This window comes from Gopherus flavomarginatus, chromosome 5 (assembly GCF_025201925.1).
Source record: "Gopherus flavomarginatus isolate rGopFla2 chromosome 5, rGopFla2.mat.asm, whole genome shotgun sequence".
NCBI lineage: Eukaryota > Metazoa > Chordata > Testudines > Testudinidae > Gopherus > Gopherus flavomarginatus.
In genome coordinates, this window is record NC_066621.1 from 37033905 (window position 1) to 37058746 (window position 24842).

Here is a 24842-nt window from a genome sequence, read left to right on the forward strand (position 1 = left end):
TTCTTTAAAAAATATCGTGCCTGCTCAGAAGTCCAACAATCGGGTACTACATTTTCACAATCATGTAAATCTTCTTCCATTGTGGACACATTTTCAGATGATTCAACATTTAAGATATTTTCATCACCAAAATTATTGTCATCGGCGTTTTCAGTAATTAAATCATTATTTTTCACTACTCGAACTACTGACTAATGATTTTGTCATTTTACTGGAAAACCAATCACTAATGCTTTTCTGGCATTTCATTATGAAGGGTAAATAATATTGAATAGAAAACTTTAATCTTCCAATAACAGTCCATTTAGTATTACACACTGAAATATCACACGCAATTTACTAGAAACAAACAGACCGACTATGACTGGTCGTGTAGAAAACAGTTGCACAACTGCACGAATAAGGCAAGTGCGACTTCAATTAACTAACACAAGAAACAAGACGTTGTCTCTCTCTCTCTCTCTCAACAAGACGAACTTTGGGAGCGATAACATTTGACTCACATGCATATATCAACTTAACGAACGAGGCAAGTGCGACCCTGTTAATAAAATAATAAACTAGTTTGCGGTGAGCAAACATTGGCAGAGCTGGCTTTAGGCCGATTCCACCAATTCCCCTGAATTGGACCCCGTGCCCAGTGAGAATCCCTTCCCTGGCTAGAGGCGCCTTTTTAATTTTTTCTTACCCGGCGGTGTTCCGGGTCTTCAGCGGGTTCTTTGGGGTCCACTTGGGGCTTCGAGAACTGCATCAGGCAGCTTGTTTTCAGAAAGTGACCTAGACAGAATGTGTGTGCAGATACTTGGAAGGCTGCAGCAACTGTCTGAAAACTCCATAGCTAGTTGCTGCCAGCCAGCCCCAGATGGCCGCCGGGCACAGCACTGCCAAGTGCAACCTGGGCATAGGCTGCTCCATTTGGCTTACCTGGGGTAGGATGACTAGACGGCAAATGTGAAAAATCGGACAGGGGGTGAGGGGTAATAGGAGCCTATACAAGAAAAAAACCACAAAAATCGGCACATCTGGTCACCCTAACCCAGGACCACGGACCCTGCCCCACTAGCCACGGCCTGCCTTACCAAATGCTACTGCAGGAGAGATCTGAACCCACCCAGAGGCAGAACTGGGGGCTGACTCTCCTCTGGAGGATAAAGGGAGCCCCCCCACACATACCCTGTCCTGGTTCCATCCTTCCCTCCTGCCCTCATCACACAGGTTCCTCCAGGACCTGCATTCAGAGGTTCATAAATTACAGATCAACAAACAAGCTGCTGGCTGCCAGGAGCCCTAGGCAGCCAACCCAAGGCACGCCAGCTACACAACCACTGCACAACAGCCCCCATCTACACCACACTCAACAAACAATCCATTGTGCTGCAAGAACCCTGTGCAGGCCCAGCAGAGCATACAGCACCTCACCCCCAGCAACACAACCACAACACACTGTACACAGCCCTCCTCCTCCCATACACACCATAAGTGACCTGAACTGCACAACCCCAAGTATTATACATCCCTCCCCAGTGCACAACCCCCAGCCCTCACCCACCACTGTGCAGACCCTCCCCTAGCCGCACAACTCCCCTGCTACACAACCAACCTGCAACACACAACTCTGTCTGACGCACACACTATACACACGTCTCCACCACAGCACTCCTCGAACTAAAAAATGCACAGTGCTCTGAGCCAGGGGATGTGGGAAGGTGGAGTCGGAGCCAGGAGTGGGCACATCCTCGTGGGGCAGAGGGCCCCTACAGGGCCCGGGGCAAATTGCCCCACATGCCCCCCGAGCAGGCCTGGAGCTCCCAGTCCCCCCTTACCTTGGCGGCCGCTCAAAGCAGCAGGACAAATCTGCAGCTGGCCACACTGCGGCTCTGCAGGTGAGAGGCTGGGGGCGAGGGGGCATCCTCGTTGGGCAGGGGAGCCCTGCAGGGCCCGGGGCAATTTGCCCCACTTGCCCTCAGGCGGCCCTGGAGCTCCCAGCCCCCCATATCTTTTGGCGGCCACTCACTGACTGTTGTTAACGGGCAAGGCGGGAAGGCCTCAATTTACAACAATGGCCTAACTTTGGGTACCTCAGTTTCTCTCTTTGAGCTACAGGACTGCAGGGAACTTGTTCCAACTGCAGCCACAGTTGCGTGTGGAGTCCGTGGGCACTGCAGGTGTCCAGCCCCTACGCATGTTAAGGCAGGATCCCATATTTGGACCCTACGTCAAGAGACATTCTTGAAATCTGACCCCAGCCCACCACTGTGTCTGCCTCCCATGCTGCCCAGTGTGGGCCAAAGGGGCTGTAGGGAAGGTGTAAATCCCTCCCCGACCCTGGGAAATTCCTCCCACAAAGGTATCACTTGGGCCTCCCCCCAGCAGCTGCAGGCACAAGGAGTGTTCGGGGGAGGGGGGCATGGACAGGCTGGAGGGGGAGGGGATGGAGCAGGGATAGAGGAGTGTGACCAGGATGAAGCTGCACCTCAGTTTTATACCCTGGCAAAGCCCCTAACACCATTAAAACGGGTGCAGCACATTACTCAGCTGAGCTGAAACCTTTATATTAACCATGTAATTAAAGTGCTGCAGCGTCGTACCCAGGGAACTAGCTGCATCTGCAGCAGCCTCTCTGCTCAGCCCTGCTTCCCCAGTACAGCTGAATTCCCTCCTTCTCCCAGACAGCTGCTTTCCCGACTCCTACCCCAGTCCCCTCGGGCTGCTCCCAGATCCCCTCCTGCAGTGGGATGGACACATGGCCTGAGAGCCCTGGACACTGGAGTTCTCTGTTCATCCCACACCATGGACCCTGCAGGAGCACAAGTGCAAGCTCCTCTCACCCGCTGCCCTTGACCACTGGGTTGCAGCCCCCAGCTGGGGGAGAGGAGCTCATTCTCCATGGACCAGTGAGTCCCTGGTTTCTCTGCTGGGACTCACAGACAGGGAGAAAATCGGTGCAAGCCTTGCTGGGGGTGGTTGTGTGTGACGGGGTCACCTACCTCACTAGGGCCCAGGCTGAGATCTCAGCACATTCCACGCCAGCCCCTGACCCACCATCAAATGGACTTTCAGCCTCTGTCCCTGTGGTAGGGGGAGGCATTGGGTCATTGCCCTGGGGGAGCTGCTGGGCGAAGGAGGCGATTTACCTGCTCACAGACCCAATGGGCTAGTTTTACTTTGGTTATTATAGTTGAAAAGTCAAGGAAGATGGGAGAGATTCCAGCAGACTGGAAAAGGGCAAATGTAGTTCCCACACATAAAAAGGGAAATAAGGACAAGCCAGGCAGTTACAGACCAGTCAGTTTAACTTCTGCACCACGAAAGATAATGCAGCAAACAATTCAGGAATCTATCTGAAAACATCTAGAAGATAATAGGGAGATAAGCGATAGCCAGCTTGGATTTATCAAGGACAAGTTGTGTCAAATCAGCCCCGATAGCTTTCTTTGACTGGGTAACAAACCTTGTGGATGGGGGGAAGCGGCAAATATACTATATCTAGACTTTAGGAAGGCTTTCGATACAGTCTCACATGACCTTTTCATTAACAAACTGGGGAAATACAACCTAGATGGAGCTACTCTAAGGTGGGCGCATAACTGGTTGGGAAACTGTTCCCAGAGAGTAGTTATCAGTGGTTCACAGTCAGGCTGGAAGAGCATCAAAAGTGGAGTCCCACTGTGCTCACACCTGGGTCCGGTTCTGTTCAATATCTTCACCAATGATTTAGATCGTAGCATAGAGAGTACAGTTACATAGTTTCACATGATAGCAAGTTGGGAGGGGTTGCAAGTGCTTTGGAGGATAGAATGAATATTCAAAATGATCTGGACAAACTGGAGAAATGGTCTGAGGGAAATAGGATGAAATTCAATAAGGACAAATGGAAAGTGCTCCACGTAGGAAGGAACAATCAGTTGCACACATACAGAATGGGAAATGATTGCCTAGGAAGGAGCGCTGCAGAAAAGGATCCAAGGGTCATAGTGGACCACAAGCTAAATAAGAGTCAACAATGTAGAGCTGTTGAAAAGAAGCCTACATCATTCTACTCCATGCTGATTAGGCCTCAACTGGATTATTGTGTACAGTTCTGGGCACCACATTTCTGGAAAGATGCTCACAACTTGGAGAAAGTCCAGAGAAGAGCAACAAATATGATTAAAGTCTAGAAAACATGACCTATGAGAGAAGATTGAAAGAACTGGGTTTGTTTAGTCTGGAGAAGAGAAGACTGAGAGGGGACATGATAACAGTTTTCAACTATGTAAAAGGTTTTTACAAGGAGAAGGAAGAAAAAATATTCTCCTTAACCTCTGATGATAGGACAAGAAGCAACGGGCTTAAATTGCAGCAAGGAAGGTTTAGGTTAGTTATTAGGAAAAACTTCCTAACTGTCAGGGTGGTTCAGCACTGGAATAAATTGCCTAGGGAGGTTGTGGAATCTCCATCCTTGGAGATTTTTAAGAGGAGGTTAGACAAACACCTGTCAGAGATGATCTATATAGTATTTACTCTTGCCTTGAGTGCAAGCGACTGGACTCAATGACCTCTTGGGGGTCCCTTCCAGTCCTATGATTCTATGATTGGATGATCCAAAGGTCTCTTCTTGCCTTAACATCTACAAATCTCTGCAAAACTAAGGGCTTGGCTACACTTGAGAGTTACAGCGCTGGGGGTGGCTTTACAGCGCTGTAACTTACCCCCCGTCCACACTGGCAAGGCACATGCAGCGCTGTATCTCCCTGGCTACAGCACTGCATGTACTCCACCTCGATGACAGGAATAAAGAGAACAGCGCTGCTGTTGCATCGCTGGGGTGCCAGTGTAATCAGTGATTAACCTTACTACGCAGTAACTGACCTCCGGAACCTTCCCATAATGCTTTTAAGTAAAGATAACACCCTTTGTTTTGTTGTGATGCCTCTCTTTGTTTTGTTGTGAACTCAGGGCTCCCAGAGCTGCTTATCTAAAAAACAAACACAGCTACTGTTTGCAGTGAATGAGCAGAGGTAGGCAGGGGGATCCCTTTGGACTGTCCACAGCTAGTGTTTGCTTGAGGAGAGAAGCAGCACAGCGGACGGGAGGCGGGGGGTCCGTTTCGGAGCAGCTGCTTATCTGGTCTGTGAGGAAAAAAACAAAGAAGGCTATTTGCATTTAGTGAATGAGAGAGGGGTGGGGGAAGGGGTCGGAACTTGCAAGGCAGGGAGCTGACACAGTGTCAGCTCCAAAAATCCACCCTCTCTGTCTCCCCCACGCTCCTTGTCACACTCCACCTTACCCCCCTCTTTTGAAAAGCACGTTGCAGCCATTTGAACTCTGGGATAGCTGCCCACAATGCACCACTCCCAACACCGCTGCAAATGCTGCAAATGTGGCCACACTGCAGCGCTGGTAGCTGTCAGTGTGGCCACACTGCAGCGCTTTCCCTACACACCTGTACGAAGACAGCTGTAACTCCTAGCGCTGTACAGCTGCAAGTGTAGCCAAACCCTAAGGGCTTGGCTATCCTGGCACTTTACAGCGCTGCAACTTTCGCGCTCAGGGGTGTGAAAAAACACTCCCCTGAGTGCTGCAAGATACAGCGCTGTAAAGCCTCAGTGTAATCAGTGCCACAGCGCTGGGAGCGTGGCTCCCAGCGCTGCAAGCTACACCCATAAGGGATGTGGTTTACATGCAGCGCTGGGAGAGCTCTCTCCCAGCGCTGGCGCTCCAACCACATTCACACTTCAAAGCGCTGCCGCGACAGCGCTCCTGCAGCGCTGCCGCGGCAGCGCTTTGAAATTTCAAGTGTGGCCATACCCTCAGTGCGGCACATTGAGCAGCCTCTGATGTTTTCATGTATCACGTGCTTGATCTCCAGAACTAACACTGAGTGGGTGGGGGTGGGGGTGGGGGTGTGACACAGCAGGAGCAGCTCAAATATGCAAAGGGGCTGGTCAGGGCAGTGACATCACAGTAGCCTTTTGCAGGACCTCAGCTGATTGGTCAAAGGCGGTTGGGAGGCGGTGACCTCACAGATAGTCTATGACAACAGACAAGTAAAAGAGGCGGCAGGGTGGGGAAATGGCTTTGCTGCAGGGAGTCTCCTTCTCAAGGTCTCCCCTTGAGGACTGTGAGAGAATACAGGATCATGCCTGTGAGCGTGAGGAGGAGCCTCCTTGTGGTTTTCCCCTTTCCCACTGCTAATTGAGCGAGAAGACAGACGTCCTGTACAGCAGGTAAGAGCCACAGAGAGGTTTGGTACCTAGGCAGCCTGACCCACCTGGTGCTGGCCAAATTTAAGGCATGGAAAACACTAGGTTAAGATGTGAGGATTTCCCCCCTGCACACACCTTAGGCCATTGTCCCTCAGAATTACTGGCAGGGGCGGCTCTAGACATTTTGCCGCCTCAAGCATGGCGGCATGCCGCGGGGGGCGCTCTGCCGGTCGTCGGTCCCGTGGCTCTGGTGGACCTCCCGCAGGCATGCCTGCAGAGGGTCCGCTGGTCCTGTGGCTTCAGTGGACTTCCCGCAGGCATGCCTGAGGAGGGTCTGTGGCTTCGGTGGACAGGAGCGCATGGAGACCTCCTGGCCCGCCCAACCTGGGACCCACTGCCGGAGGGGTGCCTCAGGTAAGCACTGAACCCCCCACCCCCTTCCAGAGTCTGTACTCACACCCCCTCCCCCACACACCCTCCTGTCCCCAAATTCAATGCTGCACACCCACCCCGTCTAGCCCCCAAACTCCCTCCCAGAGCCCACATCCCTCCGCCACACCCACCTCTTGCCCCAGCCCAGAGCCTGCATCCAGCACCCAAATTCCTTCCTACAGCCTGCATCTCTCACCCCCCGGCTCCAATCCCCTGCCTAACCCAGAGCCTGCACCCAAACTTTCTTCCAGAGCCTGCACCCCAGAGCCCCACCCAAACCCAAAGCCTTAGACAGGTGGGTGGAGGGGTGGGGGGAATTCGGAGGGGTAGGTTCTTGACATCACCAAAATTTCTACAAACCTGCCGTCCTTGGGCATTATTAGCACCACGCTCTCACAGGCTGAGCTAGCCGGTCCACAGAAAACAGCCTGCCAAGCAGCCCTTTCGGAAAGAAGTCATGGGCAGCCGCAGGGTCGTTCTTGGCCTCTGGAATGAGACGGGTGGCTGAGGACATCTACTTGTGTACAGTAGAATTAGTTCAAGTGGTTGAGTGCTCGCTTTACATGCGAGAGGCAGTGGGATCAATGGCCCCATTCCTCGGTGGCAGGAGTGTTCCCATCCTCTGCCTTCCTTTTGAAAGCACTGACAGTTTGATAGATAGGATGCTTTAAAGTGGGCACGAAGGCCCATAAGATAGGCCCATAAGATAGGCTGAGCAGGTGATCACACGCTTGATGCATGAACAAGGAGGGCTCAGAAGGTGAGTGAATGAAGTCAGCAAGCAGGAGCTGGGTGGATAAACCCCTTCCCCCCCGCTTGCTCTCAAGCTTGGGAAGTGCCGATAAAAAAATTCTCAGTACTGATAAGGAAGATGCTTGTGCGTCAGGGACTGCTCAAGGCCATGAATTTTGTAATCAAATGCTTCACCAGGTGCTGTTTATTAAGCGCAGGCAATTAAATGCTTTAACTGTGATATAAACTTGCTTATATAAATTTGTGCTGTATTGAAGAAAGTCGGGAGGGGGGGCTGTTTCTGGTTCTCTGTGGAGAACAGGCATGTTCTTTGTTGCTTATGTGCATGCATCAATAAATAACTTGGTTTTGGACTTTGCTGGGTTGCCTGTCTCTCTTGCCGTCAGACAAGGAACCTGAAAAGTCTGGGATAAAGATAACCTCAACAAGTTCAACTCCCCCACAACTCCCGCTTCTCCCCTTCCCGCCCAACACCCCTCTCCCCCCACGGACCTGCCCCCTGGCCCCAGGCTCCGCCCCCCCACCTGGTCCTAGGCTCCGCCCCCACAATCCCAGCGAGGCCGGGGCCGATCCTGCTGCAGCTCCACTGGGGCTGAGGCAGCTCCGAAGCTTCTCCCAGGTTCCCCGGGACAGAGAGTCACTTTCCCACCCGGCCCCAGCGCCAGGGCCGTCCTTAGCCATAGGCAGAATAGGCAGCCGCCTAGGGCACCACTAAGTCTGAACAGATGGGAAGCAGTGGAGCGTGTAAGAGCAGAGCTGCTGGGTCCTAAAGAGAGCCGAATGCAGCACAGTCTGAGGGAGGGGATTGGCTGCTGGTGTCTCTGGCAAGGGGTCGGGGAAGGAAATCACCTGTGAATGTGACTCTTTCCCCTGGCATGAGGTGAGGCAGGCTCGGTGGCTCTGGCAGTATCCTTTGTTGTCCCCCATAACCTTCATTCTTCTCCCCTCTGCCCCACAGAGCACCCCCGTTTCTCCCTCCCCCCCACGGAGCACCTCTCTCTTCCCCTTCCCCTCCATCAGGGCTGGGTTGGTGAAGTGCTGTGGGGGAGAGGAGAATGGCTGGCTGGCTGCCTGCTGAGGAATGAAAGTGAAAGTAACTCACTTCCTCGCAGGCAGCCAGGATTGGAAGGGTCGCACAGGGCTGGGCTGGGGATAGCCAGATAGCATGCACAAAAAATCAGGACAGGGGGTTGGGGTAGGGTGAGCAGATGTCCCACTTTTATAGGGCCAGTCCCAATTTTGGGGTCTTTTTCTTATATAGGCTCCTATTCCCCCCCACCCCCTTCCTGATTTTTCACACTTGCTATCTGGTCATCCTAGGTGGGGGTAATTGGTGCCTATATAAGACAAAGCCCCAAATATCGGGACTGGCCCTATAAAATCAGGACATCTGGATCTGGTCACCCTAGCTGGGGAGCATGTCTCTCCCCCGGGCTGGCAGCGATCCATCTCATTTGGGGAGAACTGCACAGGGCAGGATGAGCTGCTGTGGCTCCATGAGTGCCCCGTCCCTGAGATCAGATGCTGTGCTAACTTCACCATGATCCGTTGGGCACGCGGTGGTGCCCATTGGTGTGTGATCGGACCTGAGGGTTTGCTGCTGCTGTTGCCACTCTGCACCCCAAGAGGTGGATTTTGGGGTTCTGCAGTTTTCCACCTATGTCCTCCTCTACTGCAGCTGTTGGACCAGCAGGCTGGGGGGTGAGCCAAGCATGAAAGCAGTACTGTGTTGCCATATAAAGTGTCATTTAACAACTTTGTTTGCCAAAAATGCTTGCTAACAATCCTGAATTCAATTTCAATATTTTTTTTAAATCAATATCTTAGCCAAAAACAGAAGATTAAGTTAACAATTATTTGTGACAAGTTTGGTATGGGGAAGGGAGTGGGCCAGTTTTCATCAGAGAAACAAAAAATGTTGACTGACTTTCTGATAGCCCTGTTACTGCTAAATAGAGCCCTCCAACAACTGTAATATGCTCATCTCCTTACTAATGTATAGAGCAGGGGTCGGCAACCTACGGCACACGTGCCAAAGGTGACACGCAAGCTGATTTTTGATGGCACGCAGTGGCGAACTGAGTGGCTCAGCCTGCCACTGCTCTGGGGTTCCGTCTGCTGCCCCATTGGCACCCACGGTCCCGGCCGCCGGCCCCACTCAGCACCCACTGCTGGCTTGGGGACCCTCAAGGAACCCCAGGCTGGCAGCGGCTGAGCAGGCTGGTGGCTGAGACCCCAGCTGAGCCACTCAACCCATTGTCGGCCTGGGGTTCCATTCACTCAGCTGGCAGCGGGCTGAGTGGGACTAAATTCAACGAAATAGGAAAACAAGAGCAACTAATGACAAAGTGCAAGAGCTTAGAGCAGTGGTCCCCAAACTTTTTCGTCTGGCGGGCGACGGATGAAGGACCGTGGTGGCAGACAAGCATCCGCCGAAATGATGCCGAATTTTGGCGGCATTTCGGCAGATGCTCATCCTCCGGCCAGTACATGGGTGCACTGAGAGGCCCCTGTGGGTGCCGGGGCACGTGCGGGCACCACATTGGGGACCCCTGACCTACAGAGCCTCCTGAAGCACGGTGATCGTTTTGATTTAAATGGACTTGAACTGTACAAAGAATTGAGTTGTTGCCACATGCAAAATCGATGATGGACACTGTACAGTTTATACATACCAGCAAACTTGTTGACATATATCCTAATGTGTACATTGCCACTCGTATTCTACCGACAATTCCTGTAACAGTAGCATCAGGAGAATGGAGTTTTTCAAAACTAAATCTCATTAAAAACTATCTCCGCTCTACAATGAGTCAGGAACACTTGACTGGTCTTGCTATTCTTGCAATCAAACAAGACATCACTTTGTCTTTGTCATAGGATGACATTATTACTGATTTTGCAACCAAAAAAGCCATAAAGATTGCTTTTAATTAAAAACTAATCCTTGTTTCAATACCTCTTCATGTACATTTCCAATAAGATATTATTTGCATCATTCTGTCAAATCAGAATTTTTTCTATAGCGCTACTTCTTTAGTGCTAGTCCATCAGCATTACAGTGTGCTTCATTAAGTTAAACTGGTTTTAATAACATGCTTGTGGCAAGTTTTCCAATAGTGTTAGCTTATGTTTGTGTTGCTAAGAGCAAGACATGCAGGGGGCACCAGTTTAATAATCTCGCCTAGGGCACCATAAAGTCTAAGAACGGCCCTGGCCAGTGCCCCCGGGGTCTCTCACTCACGGGGGCCTCGGGGCTGGGGCGGGTCCCAGCTGGAGAAAGCCCCCTCGGCCGGGCACGGAGTGGTTAATGCCGGGACGCCCCCGCACAGACCTGGGAGCAGCAGCTGCTCAGCCCCGGCCCGGCTCACACGGAGACGGCAGCAGCAGCAGCTTTGTTCTCCCGCCCCCACCGGGGCTCTCACGGAATATGCGCAATTTCACCTGTTGAACCCCTCCCTTACCTGAGCTGGAGAGGGTGGAAGCGCCCCGGGGTAGGCTGGGAAATGTAGTTCCTGACTCTCAGGCTGGCCTTTCCCGTCACTGGGCATGCGCAGATCGGGGGGAGGGGCGGAGTGTGATCCGCTGCTCTATTGTGATCTGGGAGCGCGAGCGGAGCGGAAGGGTCTGTTGCGGGGGAGACTCATTAACCACCCCCCCCCCCCGTGCCCGGCGCCGACCCCGCTCCCGCTGGAGCCGCCCCGGGCTTCGCCTGCCCCGCTGCGGAGCTGCAGCCTCCAGGTACCGGAGCGCGCCTGGGGGGGCGGGGCCGGGCGGTGACTCTGCCCCAGTATCTCGCAGCGCCGGAATCTGCTCCCTGGGCCGCGCCCGCTGGGGGCTCGGAGCAGCTGCCCCCGCAGGAGCCCAGCGCCCCCCGGGCCCGGCCAGGATCTGCCCTGGGGGCCTGGCGCCACTGGGGTCGCGGCGTGGGGGTCCTGGGGGGAGACTGGGAAAGAGGCGGATGAAAAGTGTCTGTGCAGCCCGGACATGGGCGAGGGCGAGGGCGAGGGCGGGGGGGGGAAGAGCCGGTGACCCCCGAGGAGCGGGGAGAATAATGGCGGGGCTGAGAGCCCCTCGGATTTACCGCTGCCCCCTCCCGTGGGGATTTCCCCCCCCGTTCCCTCCAGTCCTGCCCCCTTTCTCTCTCGAGAGCAACGAACAACATCCAGGGTGACTCCCCCCTCAAATCCCTGAGAAGTGCCCTGTTTTCTTCCCTCGTTTGTGTCCCATTTTCTCTCCACTTCGCCAATGTCCAGTTCAAATCTCAGGTTTGGGGTGTTTCTCCCCCATTTTTACCTGCAGTGATTTGTCCTTGTTTAGGTGGGAAATCGTTCCCCTGAGTGATTGCTGAACTGGGCAGAGGGTTAATGGGCAGAGGCTGGGGGAGCCCTGAGACAGGGACACCTCTGAGCTGGGCTGACGGGGGGAAGGCACTCTCTGCTGGCAACAGGGCATGGGAAGGCCCAGGAAGCAAAAGGAGGAATAAGCCTCTCCCCCTGGAGATGGCCCAGACCCAGGCTTCCCTGTACCAGCTACTTCCCCCCACCGCCTACTAGTCACATTCCCAGACCCCACAGCCAGTGACTTTCACAGTCACAGCCAGCGACCTTCTAACTCCAGCCCCACTCCTTTCTCCTGTGAAAGCCACATCACCCAGGGCTTCCTGCTGGCCATGTGAATGTGAGGCAAGAAGAATCCATCCCATTCTGTTGTTGATTCAATATCATTGTATAATCCCCTCAAATTTCCCCTTTTTTCTCTTGAGTGGTTGAATGATGACATAAAATCTCCCCACATGTTAATGCTTGTCTCTTATATTGGAAAATATTTAGTTTGTGCCCCTTTTTTTCCTCAGTTCTGAAATACTGAACAAATTCTCAAAAATCTTCCCGCTTTTCTCTCCAGGTGTGTGACTGAGATCAGGGCTCTTATCGTACTAAGCATGGCCCTGTTCTGCCACGTGCTGCAGAAACCCCAACTGAAATCTGGGCCCTGTTCTGCCAGGCACTGAAGAGACCCCACGTGAGATCAGACCCCACTGTTGTGCCAGGTAAACTGAGATCTGGACTGAGATCACGGCCCCCCTTGTGCCGGGCAGCGCACGACTGCTACCCAAACTGCTGCCTCCATAGTGCTGGGCACTTCAGAGGCCTTGACTGAGATCTGTGTCCCTGTGAGGGTCTGGAACTGCACTGACCCCAAAATCAGGGATCCTGTAATACTGGGAGTTGCAGAGTCCCCAAATGAGATCAGGGGACTGTTGTGTCCCCTGTTGTGCAGGGCTCTGCACAGACACCGACCAAGATCAGGGTCCCTATTGTGACAGGTGCTGAACAGACACCAAGGATATCTTTACCCTGCTGTTAAAACCCCCCAGCTGGCCCCTGGCAGCTGCCTCAGGCTCACAGGGCTCAGGCGAAGGGGCTGGTTAATTGCCATGTAGATGTCTGGGCTTGGGCTGGAGCCAAGCTATAGGACCCTGCGAGGTGGTAGGGTGCCAGACATCCAGCTCCAGCCCAAGCCGGAACATCTACACCACCATTAAACAGCCCTGCAGCCTGAGCAGTGTGAGCCCAAGTCAGCGGGCATGGGCCAGCCGCCGGTGTCTGACTGCAGTGTGGACATGCCCACAGTGACACCAAGGCCTTGCCACAAAAAGCTCAAAGCCTAAATAGGCCGATGGTGGGAGGCGACTCTCCATTTTACAGATGAGGAAACTGAATCTCCGAGAGCTGAAGTAATTTGCTAGTTTGCATGGAGAATTTGGGGCAGAACCGGGAACTGAACCCAGATTGTTTGAATTCTTTCCTCTCCCCTTAACTCCAAGCCCAGCGTGTGCGTGTGCAGCTTGTTTTGGTCTGTGTTTGCCTTGCGTTGTTTTCCAAGGGAGGCTGTGGCATTTCCTTCATTGGAGGTTTCTAAGACCAGGTTAGAGGTACACCAGGCTGGGAATGTCTAGGAACTCTTGGTCCTGCTTCAGCCCAGGAGGCTTGAGTAGACGCCCTGTCAAGATCCCTTCCAGGCCTACATTGAAATCATTCTCTTTCCTGCTGTTGTGTACTATGCTGAGCTGTTTTGCATAGTGCCGTTTGGAATTGGGATTGCCCCATGCTGTACTGCAGAGTTTTATGGTGCATTGTTTTGCCTCAGCTTGTTTGGTGTCTGTTGTGTTGGTTTAAGCTGAGCTTTTGTGCATTGTGTACTTTTGTCCTAGGGTGTGTTAGTTTGCATTGTGTTGCTTTCTTCTTCTTTGTATTGTGTCATTTTAGGCTGTGGAGTGTCGTTTTTTTGGTTTTTGATGTTTTTCTGAATTGCCTGACAGTATGTTGTGGTGGGTTTTTTCTGTACGTTGTGTTTTATACGTATCTATTGCATAGCATCAGAGACATGTAGGGCTGGACAGGACCTCAAGATGTCATCAAGTCCAACTCTCTCTGCCGAGGCAGGATCAAGTCTATGTAGATTATCTCTGCCAGAGGTTTGTCCTACCTGTTCTTAAAAGCTTCCAGGGACAGAGACTCCACAGCCCCACTTGTAAGACCATTCCAGAGCTGAACTATCTTAGCTCTGGTGACCCTCTCAGATTTGAGTGGTGAGCAGCTGTGGAGAGAGGAGACCCCAGTGAGTGGGCACCTTGGTAAAGAGACTAAAGTTGAGAGGAAAAACATTGACGTGTCCAAGGTCACCCAGGCTGTCCCTGACAGAGCTAGAAATAGATCCCAGTTCTAGTGCCACCATACTGCTGTTTTGGGCACTGAAGGGCTCTGCCACACTGGTGTTTTAGGCACTGGTGTAAACCCTTAGTATAGACAAAATTTACACGAGTGCACTTGGATTGGCACTGGTGCACCATGTCCGAGTTTGAAGGTTTGGAGTGTGGGGGGACAGTGACCTCGCTAAGGCCTGGGACTGGCTGAACAGTGCAGCTGGTAACGGAGCGGCAGCAGTGAGTGCTGGAGGTGTGAGCCAGGAGCACAGGGCTGTGTGCAGGGACTGCAGCTGAGCTCCATGCCAAGACAGCCTGTGCATCCATGGGCAGACCACCTCTTCCTGCAGCCTAATACAATGGGGTCTGGAGACCATTCCAGGCTGCGGATGACGGGGCTCTGGAGTTACTGGGGTCTGTTCCGGGGTCTGTCACTGAGCTGCTTGGTGACCTTGGGGAAGTCACAGCCCCTCTCTGTTTTCCTCCTACTCATTGTCTACTTGGATTGTGATCTGTTTGGGGCAGGGACTGTCCCTCTCTGTCAGCAGTGCCCAGCACAATGGTGATGCTGATCTCAGTCAGATTCTCTGCCATGTGCAGCACGATGGGGCCCTGATCTCCACCAGTGTCTGTGCAACGCAAGGCACAGTTTATAGACTCAGGGCATGGCTACACTTGAAACTTCAAAGCGCTGCCGCGTCAGCACTTTGAAGTGCGAGTGTGGTCGCAGCGCCAGCGCTGGGAGAGAATTCTCCGAGCACTGCACGTACTCCACATCCTCATGGGGTTTAGCTTGCAACACTGGGAGCCGCGCTTCCAGCGCTGCGGCACTGTTTACACTGGCGCTTTACAGCGCTGTATCTTGCAGTGCTCAGGGGGGTGTTTTTTTCACACCCCTGAGTGAGAAAGTTGCAGTTCTGTAAAGCGCCAGTGTAGCCATGGCCTCACAGACTTTAAGGCCAGAATGGACCATCATGATCATCTAGTCTGACCTCCTGCACAACACAGGCCAGTGAACCTCATTCACCCACTCCTGTAATAGACCCCTAACCTCTGGCTGGGTTAATGAAGTTCTCAGATCATTATTTAAAGACTTCAAGTTACAAATAAATCCACCATTTACACTAGTTTAAACCTGCAAATGACCCAGGCCATGCCCCATGCTGCAGAGGAAGGCAAAAAAAACCCCAAACCCCAGGATCTCTGCCAATCTGAGTCTGGGCAAAATTTCTTCCCATCCCCTAATCTGGCAATCAATTAGACCCTGAGCATGTGGGCAAGACCCAGCAGCCAGACACACGGGAAAGAATTCTCTGTAGTAACTCAGAGCCCTCCCCATCTAGTGTCCCATCACCGGCCGTTGGAGATATTTGCTGCTAGAAGCTGCAGATCAGCTACATGGCACTGTAGAAAGCCCCATCATACCACTCCCTCCATGAAGGTATCGAGCTCAGTCTTGAAGCCAGTTAGATTTTTTTGCCCCCACTGCTTCCCTTGAAAGGTTGTTCCAAAACTTCACTTTGATGGTTAGAAACCTTTGCCTAATATCAAGCCAACATGTGTTGATGGCCAATATTCATTTGTTCTAGTGCCAACATTGGTGCTTAACCTACATTACTCCTCTCCTTCCCTAGTATTTATCCTTCTGATGTATTTCTAGAGAGCGATCATATCTCCCCTCAGCCTTCTTTTGGGTAGGCTAAACAAGCCAAGCTCTTTGAGTCTCCTCTCATAAGGCAGATTTTCCATTCCTCAGATCATCCTAGTATACAATCATAGAATATCAGGGTTGGAAGGGACCTCAGGAGGTCATCTAGTCCAACCGCCTGCTCAAAGCAGGACCAATCCCCAAATAAATCATCCCAGCCAGGACTTTGTCAAGCCTGACCTAGTAGCCCTTCTCTGCACCTGTTCCACTTTGAATTAAACCTTCTTAAACATGAGAGACCAGAATTGCCCACAGTATTTCAGATGAGGTCTCATCAGTGCCTTGTATAACATTATTAACCCTTCTCTGTGTCTACTGGAAATACCTCGCCAGATGCATCCTAGGACTGCATTAACCTATTTCACGGCTGCAGCACATTGATAGGTCATAATTATCCTTTGATCAACCAATACACCCAGATCTTTCTCCTCCTCTGTCACTTCCAACTGATAAGTCCCCAGCTTCTTGCAAATATTCTTGTCCTTTGTCCCGAAGTGCATAAGTTTGCACTATTAATTTTCATCCCATTTCTATTACTCCAGCTTTCAAGGTCACACAGATCTTCTTGTGTGATATTCCTGTTCTCCATCTTGGCAATACCTCTCAGTTTTGTGTCACTTTTTGTGCCAAGGTCGCTAATAAAAAGGGTGAATAAGATTGGTCCCAAGACTGATCTCTAAGGAACTCCACTAATAACCTCCCTCCAGCCTGACAGCTCACCGTTCAGTATGGCCCCTTGTAGTCTCCCCTGTAACCAATTCCTTATTGACCTTTCGGTTCTCATATTAATCTCCGTCTTCTCCAATGTAACAAACAGTTTCCCATGTGGAACTGTACCAAATGCCTTATTGACATCCACATAGATGAGAGCTACTGCATTTCCTTTGTGCAAAAAATTAGTTACCTTCTCACAGAAGGAGAACAGGTTTCTCTGGCATGATCTACCTTTTGTAACACCATGTTTTATTTATTTATAGTGCTGAAGGCTGGAAGGAGCTGTTAGCAATGGGCTGAGAATGGCCACGTGGAGGTGTGGGAGGGGATGGGATGCTGGAGGTGTATCAGGGATTTTGTTTTGTAGGAGTCCATGTGTCTGCTCCCTGTGGCTGTGGTGCCTTCCGTATCAAAGCAGCACGTCAGCAGAGCAGACACACACACCGTAACTCCGTCTGGAACACGCAGCATTTGCTGCCAGGCAGAATGGGTGATTTTTTCAGTGGCCCAGCTTGATATGCCTGGCTGGGGTGGGTTCAGTTGGACGGGGGTCTGGGGCTCTGATAGTTTGCGATGTTCCTTTTTGCATAGTTAGTTCTTTCCCTTTATTGTTTTACCCCCGCCTGTGCCCGATGTCACTCTCTTCTTAACTTGCTTTGGTTATTTCAGTTCCAGTTTTTAAATGGGATCTAAGAATTGCAAAGCTGAATGAAAGATAAAACAAACAGAACCATTTGAATTTTGGCACATAGCTGGTAGAACGATACCTAGTGGAGATCTGCTGTAATGACCTGGTTACCTACAGCCTTTTCTGGTGGAGTGCATAAAGCAATGTCAGAGAGCCAAAAACGCTTTTAGGGCAAAAGGGCTCATCAGGTGTTTGCTCTCTAGGGAGCAAGTCACCAGCCGGGGCTTGCAGTCTTTCAGGAGTGGTGCGGTGGGTTGTATTTAGTAATGTCAAAATAAAAAGTTAAGATGGCTGGTTCACAATGTCTAGTGAAATCTTGCAAACAATTATACAAATAGATTCTGATGATATTTAAACAACATAGTGTTAATACTGATCCAAAGCTAAAATTAAAATTGAGATAAATGCATGAGAAATGAACTGGCACCTAATTTCAATTTCTTAATGCCTGAAATTTTTACATTGGCTCATGCCAACTTTTTTTTAAAGCGATGCACAGCACACAGTCAAGTTAATTCATGAAAGCACACCAATTATTGACTGCTTTGTGTTACATAGGCATCTGATTAAGCACCTAATTAAAACTGTACCACTGTCATTGGAAATGCATCAAAACAGCTTAGCTCCAATGCGTTTAAATGTGAATGAAAAGTTTCTATATTAAATACATGGCAGGATGGTAAATGGGGAAAATACACAGAAGTGCCTCTACCCAGTCCTGTTCACTTCTTGTCCCAACCCCCCATGAGTTATGGCCTCTTGGTCAACTCAGCCCCCAGTCCCACATCAGCTGTGGCCTCTCCCAGCCTAAGCCATTTCCACTGCACTTCTTTATCCCCCTCCTCCAGGCAGAGGTTGGCGCTGCAGCCCCTAAGGCACCTGCGTTAATCACTGTCTCACATACTGGGGCTATTTAGATTTCAGGGAAGGATAATCAGAGTTACTGACTCTGGAAGGTGGGAGAGAGGAGAGGGTCACAGGGAGTTTGCTCCCCACACTCTGTAGGGCCATGTTCAACCCTGGTAACCTCCATGTTACCTCATCCTCCACCCTCCCCCATGGGTCTCTGCTCATGTGTCAGTGTCAGCTTCTGATCAGAATGCCACTGGCCTCAGCAGAGCTCCCAGACAGGAGCTACATCACAATGAGGTTACAGTACTGAGAGTAAAATATATCATGAAAGGTGTAATTATCCTCAAAGGAAGCATTACAGTCTAGGAAGTGAAAGAATTAAAGTACTTAAATGTATGCTTGAAAGGATTGGATTTTTATTAATAAATTGCAATAAATGTTGATTTCACTGTACACACAGAGATGAAAGATATTTATATATAATTAGTCAAGGTTTGGCTTTCTGACACTCAACAGTTACTGTTATTAAATAATTGTTGCCTGGTCACCCCTATAATTTCCCACAGCTCTGAACATTGAAATTGTAAACATTGAAAAAAAGGATTTAAAAATAAATATTGATACCATCAACTGAAATTTAAAAAAAGAAAGACAAAATTCATTTTGTCTAACCCAATTAATAGCAATCACAATATACTAGGGAATGGAAATTCACAGCTATGACACCCAACCTTAATTCTGCCCCGTAGTGACTCCAGGCCGTCACTATAGGGCTACGAATAAGGCATTTTAGTGTATAAAGTCCCAGATTAGATTATACCAATTTATAAAGACACATGAGATCTTTCTCTCAGGGTATCAACTTCACTGGGTTGTTTCCTTTATTGGTACTTCCCAGAAGTCAATAGATAAATAACATTCTATCAGTTATGAACTGGCTATTTCAGATTTCTGGGGAGTGCCTGTTATTTTGAACTAGGGTCCAGGTGGTTGGAAAGACAGAACCTTGGTTTAATTTTAACTTGTCCATGCTCAGCAGCTTCCAGAATTTGGTTCAAAGAATTTACATGTTTCCCTGACCTGTTTTTAAAAAGTGCTGCTATAGAAAGTGGGGAAGGGCAGAAACTCACTGCAGGATTGGTTGGTGAGTCCCTTAAATATTTATAGCTCATCGGAAGATGGACGGGATTGGTGGATGTCTGGAGATTTAATAATAAACACACAAATATCATTGTTCTTAATGAATTTCCCTCTTCTAATTCTCATAACCCGCTAACTATCCCTGACTGCCCCCAGCAGTCTGGGGAGGGAGTACTAGTAAACTCCTGTGACCGGTGTGGAACTGAAGGCACAAGGATCTTTCGGTGGCTGGCTCAATTCACTTCACTACCCCTGTGTGCTGAGACTTCAGCTTTCTGCCCTGGGCCTCAGAGAGGCTAATGCCGGCCTTGCTTGGCAGTCCCTCTGAAAGCTGCTTGCAGTCCCCAGGGGGCCAGAGACCCCTGGTTGAGAACCACTGCCTTACACCATGAATCACTGCAATGTTCAGGTTACTGCCAGTCCCAAAGGACCAGTCACTTACTTAAGTCCATTGAATCTTAGGCCTGGTCTACACTACGTGTTTATACCGATTTTAGCAGCGTTAAACCGATTTAACGCCGCATTCGTCCACACTACGATGCCCTTTACATCGATATAAAGGGCTCTTTAAATCGGTTTCTGTACTCCTCCTCAACGAGAGGAGTAGCGCTAAAATCGGTATTATTATATCGGATTAGGGTTAGTGTGGCCGCAAATCAATGGTATTGGCTTCCGGGCCGTATCCCACAGTGCACCACTGACCGCTCTGGACAGCTATCTGAACTCGGATGCACTGGCCAGGTAGACAGGAAAAGCCCCGCGAACTTTTGAATTTCATTTCCTGTTTGGCCAGCGTGGAGCTCTGATCAGCACAGGTGACCACGCAGAGTTCATCAGCACAGGTAACAATGCAGTCTCCTGAGAATAGAAAAAGAGCTCCAGCATGGACCACACGGGAGGACTGGATTTGATCGCTATATGGGGAGAGGATTCAGTGCTAACAGAACTCCGTTCCAAAAGACGAAATGAAAAAAACTTTTGAAAAAATTTCCAAGATCATGAAGGAGAGAGGCCACACCAGGGACTCAGTGCAGTGCAGAGTGAAAGTGAAGGAGCTCAGATAAGCCTACCAGAAAACCAAAGATGCAAATGGAAGGTCTGGGGCAGGGCTGAAAACATGCCGCTTCTACGCTGAGCTGCATGCAATTTTAGGGGGCTGCACCACCACTACCCCCCTCCCCCCGTCCTTGGATTCCGTGGTGGGGATTGTAATCTCAGCCATGCCTGAGGATTATGCGGACGGGGAAGGTGAGAAGGAGAAAGAGGAGGATAAACTTGAAGAGAGCACACAGCACTCTGTTAACCGCAACAGCCAGGAGCTCTTTCTGACCCAGACAGAATTACCGTCCCAGCCCTCCCAAGCCACTAGCCCAGACAGTGAAGCCATGGAAGCAACCTCTGGTGAGTGTATGTTTGTAAATATAAAACATGGTTTAAAAGCAAGCTTTTTTTAATGATTTATTTGCCCTGAGGGCTTGGGATGCATTCGTGGGCAGTAAAGTTACTAGAAAAGTTTGTTAACATGTCTAGGGCTACGTCTAGACTACCCGCCGTATCGGCGGGTTAAAATCGATTGCTCAGGGATCGATATATTGCGTCTAGATGAGACGCTATATATCGATCCCCGAGCGCGCTTATATCGATTCCGGAACTCCTCCAACCCCAACGGAGTTGCGGAATCGACAGGGGGAGCCACGGACATCGATCCTGCGTGGTGAGGACGGGTGAGTAATCAGATCTTAGATATTCGACTTCAGCTACATTATTCACGTAGCTGAAGTTGCGTATCTAAGATCGATTTCCCCCTCGTAGTGTAGACCAGCCCTAGGGATGGAGCGGAAATCCTCCAGGGACATCTCCGTGAAGCGCTCCTGGAGGTACTCCAAAAGCCTTTGCAGAAGGTTTCTGGGCAAGGCAGCCTTGTTCCATCCACCATGGTAGGACACTTTACCACGCCATGCATGTAGCAAGTAATCGGGTATCATTGCATGACAAAGCATAGCTGCGTATGGTCCCGGTGATTGCAGGCATTCAAGAAACATCCGTTCTTTATCTCGCTCTGTTATCCTCAGCAAAGTGATATCGTTCATGGTAACCTGGTTGAAATTCAGGAATTTAATTAAGGGGACAGAGATGGCCTTTTTCCTACAGGGGTGTTTGCCTGTTGCTTACAAGAAATCCTTCCTTGCATGTGGCCAAGCAGGGGGAGGAGAGGAAGGATAGCGCTGACCTTTCTCGTGTTTGGCTAGCAGGAATCTTCCCAGCTACCAGCCACACAGTGTGGGGGAAAGGGGGTGATTAGCGGTGATCTTCCATGATACCAGCCATGCGGTGGGGGGAGGGGGTAAAGCGATCATCCTTGAGAATTGGAGGGGGGTGGGGGTGGCTTCTGTGAATGGAAGTGAAGGCTGCTGAAGCCGAAAGACAATGGCTTACCATGGTCGCATGCAAGCTGAATTCTGATGCCTGGACCTGCGTCTGTGAGATCTGTAACACCAGAGCCCAGGCACTCAAAGTTAAGATGCAAAATGCGACCTTGTAGTGAAATAACATGTGCTGTGTAAGATGAATAGTGTTGTTCACTGTGAAAGAGTATAACCATTGTTCTGTAAAATGTATCTTCTCTCCCTTTTTTCCCTCCCTCATGCAGCTGCACATTTTTCAAGCCTCCCTACTCCATCCCGAAGGCTAGCTCAGATAAGGCGGAGGAAGAAGAGGACTCGAGATGAAACGTTCTCTGAAATCATGGAAGTAACCCGCAATGAAAGAGCTCATCTGAATCAGTGGAAGGACGTGGTATCAAATTACAGGAAAGATGCCAGTGAACGTGAGGACAGGAGAAACGCTCGAGATCAGAGGTAGTGGCAGGAAGATCAGAGGTGTAGGCAGGAAGATCAGAGGTGGCGGAATGAAACGCTGGGGCTGCTGCGTGATCAAACTGACATCCTCTGACATCTGGTGGAGCTTCAGGAAGAGCAGCGAGGTCACAGAGTGCCACTGCAGCCCCTGTGTAACCACCCTCAGTACTCATCATGTTCCATATCTTCCTCACCCAGACGTGTAAGAATGTGTGGGGGGAGGCTTTGTGCACCCACCCACTCCCCTCCTGTGGACAGCCCAACCAAAAGGCGGTCATTACATTGAAATGATTTTAGTGGCCTTTTCCTTCCCTCCTATCCTCCTCCCAAACCGCACCCTTGCCAGTTCTCTCCCTCTTTTTATAATGAGCTTTTTAATAAAGAATACATGATTTTTAAACGATAGTGACTTTATTTTCTTAAGCAAGCTGTAATCGAAGGGGGAGGGGGAGTTGCTTACAGGAAATGAGTCAATCAAGGGGGTGGGGTTCATCAAGGGGAAACAAACACAGCAGTCACACCATACCCTGGCCCATGATGAAACTCGTTTTCAAAGCTTCTCTGATGCGCACCGCTTCCCGGTGTTCTCTTCTAATCGCCCTGGTGTCTGGCTGCGCGTAATAGCGGCCAGGTGATTTGCCTCAGCCTCCCACCCCGCCATAAAGGTCTCCCCCTTACTCTCACAGAGATTGTGGAGCACACAGCAAGCAGCAATAACAAAGGGGACATTGGTTTGGCTGAGATCTGAGCGAGTCAGTAATGTGCGCTAGCGCGCCTTTAAATGGCCAAATGCACATTCTGCCACCATTCTTCACTTGCTCAGCCTGTAGTTGAACAGCTCCTGACCACTGTCCAGGCTGCCTGTGTATGGCTTCATGAGCCATGGCATCAAGGCTGGGTCCCCCAGGAGAACGACAGGCATTTCAACATCCCCAACAGTTATTTTCTGGTCTGGGAAGTAAATTCCTTGCTGCAGCATTTTAAACAGAGCAGTGCTTCTGAAGACGCGAGCGTCATGAACCCTTCCTGACCATCCCACATGGATGTTGGTGAAACGTCCCTTGTGATCCACCATTGCTTGCAGCACCATTGAAAAGTACCCCTTGTGGTTTACGTACTGGGTGGCCTGGTGCGCTGGTGCCAAGATAGGGATATGGGTTCCATCTATCGCCCCCCCACAGTTAGGGAATCCCATTGCAGCAAAGCCATCCACTATGGCCTGCACGTTTCCTAGAGTCACAACCTTTTGTAGCAGCAGCTTAGTGATTGCTTTGGCTACTTGCATCACAGCAGCCCCCACTCCAAATTGATTCCCGACTGACCGGTAGCTGTCTGGCATTGCAAACTTCCACAGGACTATTGCCACTTGCTTCTCCACTGTAAGGGCTGCTCTCATCTTGGTATTGTGGCGTTTCAGGGCAGGGGAAAGCAAGTCACAAAGTTCCATGAAAGTGCTGTTATGCATGCGAATGTTTCGCAGCCACTGCGAATCGTCCCACACCTGCAAAACTATGCGGTCCCACCAGTCTGTGCTTGTTTCTTGGGCCCAAAATCGGCATTCAGTGGGTAGAACCTGCCCCATTACCAGCAGGAGCTCCAAAGTGCAGGGGCACACCTTTAAGGAGAATTCAGTTTCCATGTCCTCATCACTCTCGTCGCTGTGCTGCCGTAGCCGCTGCCTCCTCCTCGCCTGGCTTTGCAGTTCATGGTTCACTATAGACTGCACGAGAATGCGTGAGGTGTTTACAATGTTCACGATCGCGGTGTTGATCTGAGCGGTGTCCATGCTTGCAGTGCTATGGCGTCTGCACAGTTCACCCAGGAAAAAAGGCGCGAAACGGTTGTCTGCTGCTTTCACTTAGGGAGGGATGAGGCTGTACCCAGAACCACCTGCGAAAATGATTTCTGTCCATCAGGCACTGGGCTCTCAAACCAGAATTCCAATGGGTGGAGGAGACTGCGAGAATTATGGGATAGCTACGGGATAGCTACCCACAGTGCAACGCTCCAGAAATCAACACTAGCCTCGGACCATGGACGCACACCGCTGAATTAATGTACCTAGTGTGGCCGCGCGCAATCGACTTTATACTATCTGTTTTATAAAACCGGTTTATGTTAAATCGAATTTATCCCGTAGGGTAGACGTACGCTTAGACATCACAGCAAAGACAGACTTGTAGCCAGTCCTGTAATAACCTGTATTAACATTTATATAAAAGGCAATGAGAGTTGTTTACAAAGTTAAAGCAGGTGATCATATAGATGCAGACGAGTTACAGTCTTAAATTTCAAAAGGTAATAGAAGCTTCTATAATAAGCAAGCTCTATATCTTCCTTAGGACTAACACAGGCTAATCAGCTGGGGATCTCTTGCCTATGCCTAAAAACTTTTCCTTCCAGAGTCCAAGCAGCATACACATAATCGGTTACTTCTGTATGGGGTTTTTATCAGCTTCCCTGCCTCTCTCCTCTCCCAGAGCCTCAGTGTGCCACATCCTCGAACGTCCCTGGACAGTGCTGCAGTGGCGGTATCTTCAGCAGGGCCTGAGCTCCCACCGGTTGACCTGGAGCTCGCAGCCCCTCCCCTTTACCACATGGCTCTGAGTTGGAGGAGCTCAGGCCCCGCTGGAGCCATACTGCTGCAGTGCTGTCCAGGGTGGCTCCTGGACGCGGTGCACTGAGGCTCCGGGAGAGGGGGGAGGCGGGGGTAAGTGGCATGGTAAGGGGCTGGGGCCGGGGGGCATTGGATATGGGGCAGGGAGTCCCGGGGACAGGGAACGGGATGGGGGGGTTGGATGGG

General features: G+C 50.6%; 1 protein-coding gene across 10 annotated transcripts in view; it reads left to right on the top strand.

Annotated features, from left to right (window-relative positions):
• LOC127052478 (zinc finger protein OZF-like) overlaps positions 1-24842 on the top strand; it is a 62476-nt gene that overhangs the window by 29243 nt on the left and 8391 nt on the right. For 7 of the 10 annotated variants that reach the window (XM_050956194.1, XM_050956196.1, XM_050956199.1 and 4 more), the window contains exon 2: positions 12279-12423. The gene's annotated coding sequence lies outside the window, so the exon portion shown is untranslated. Of the gene's footprint in view, positions 1-11063; positions 11115-11394; positions 11544-12278; positions 12424-24842 lie in introns of those variants that run through there. The other 3 variants (XM_050956190.1, XM_050956191.1, XM_050956193.1) reach the window with 3 other exon arrangements.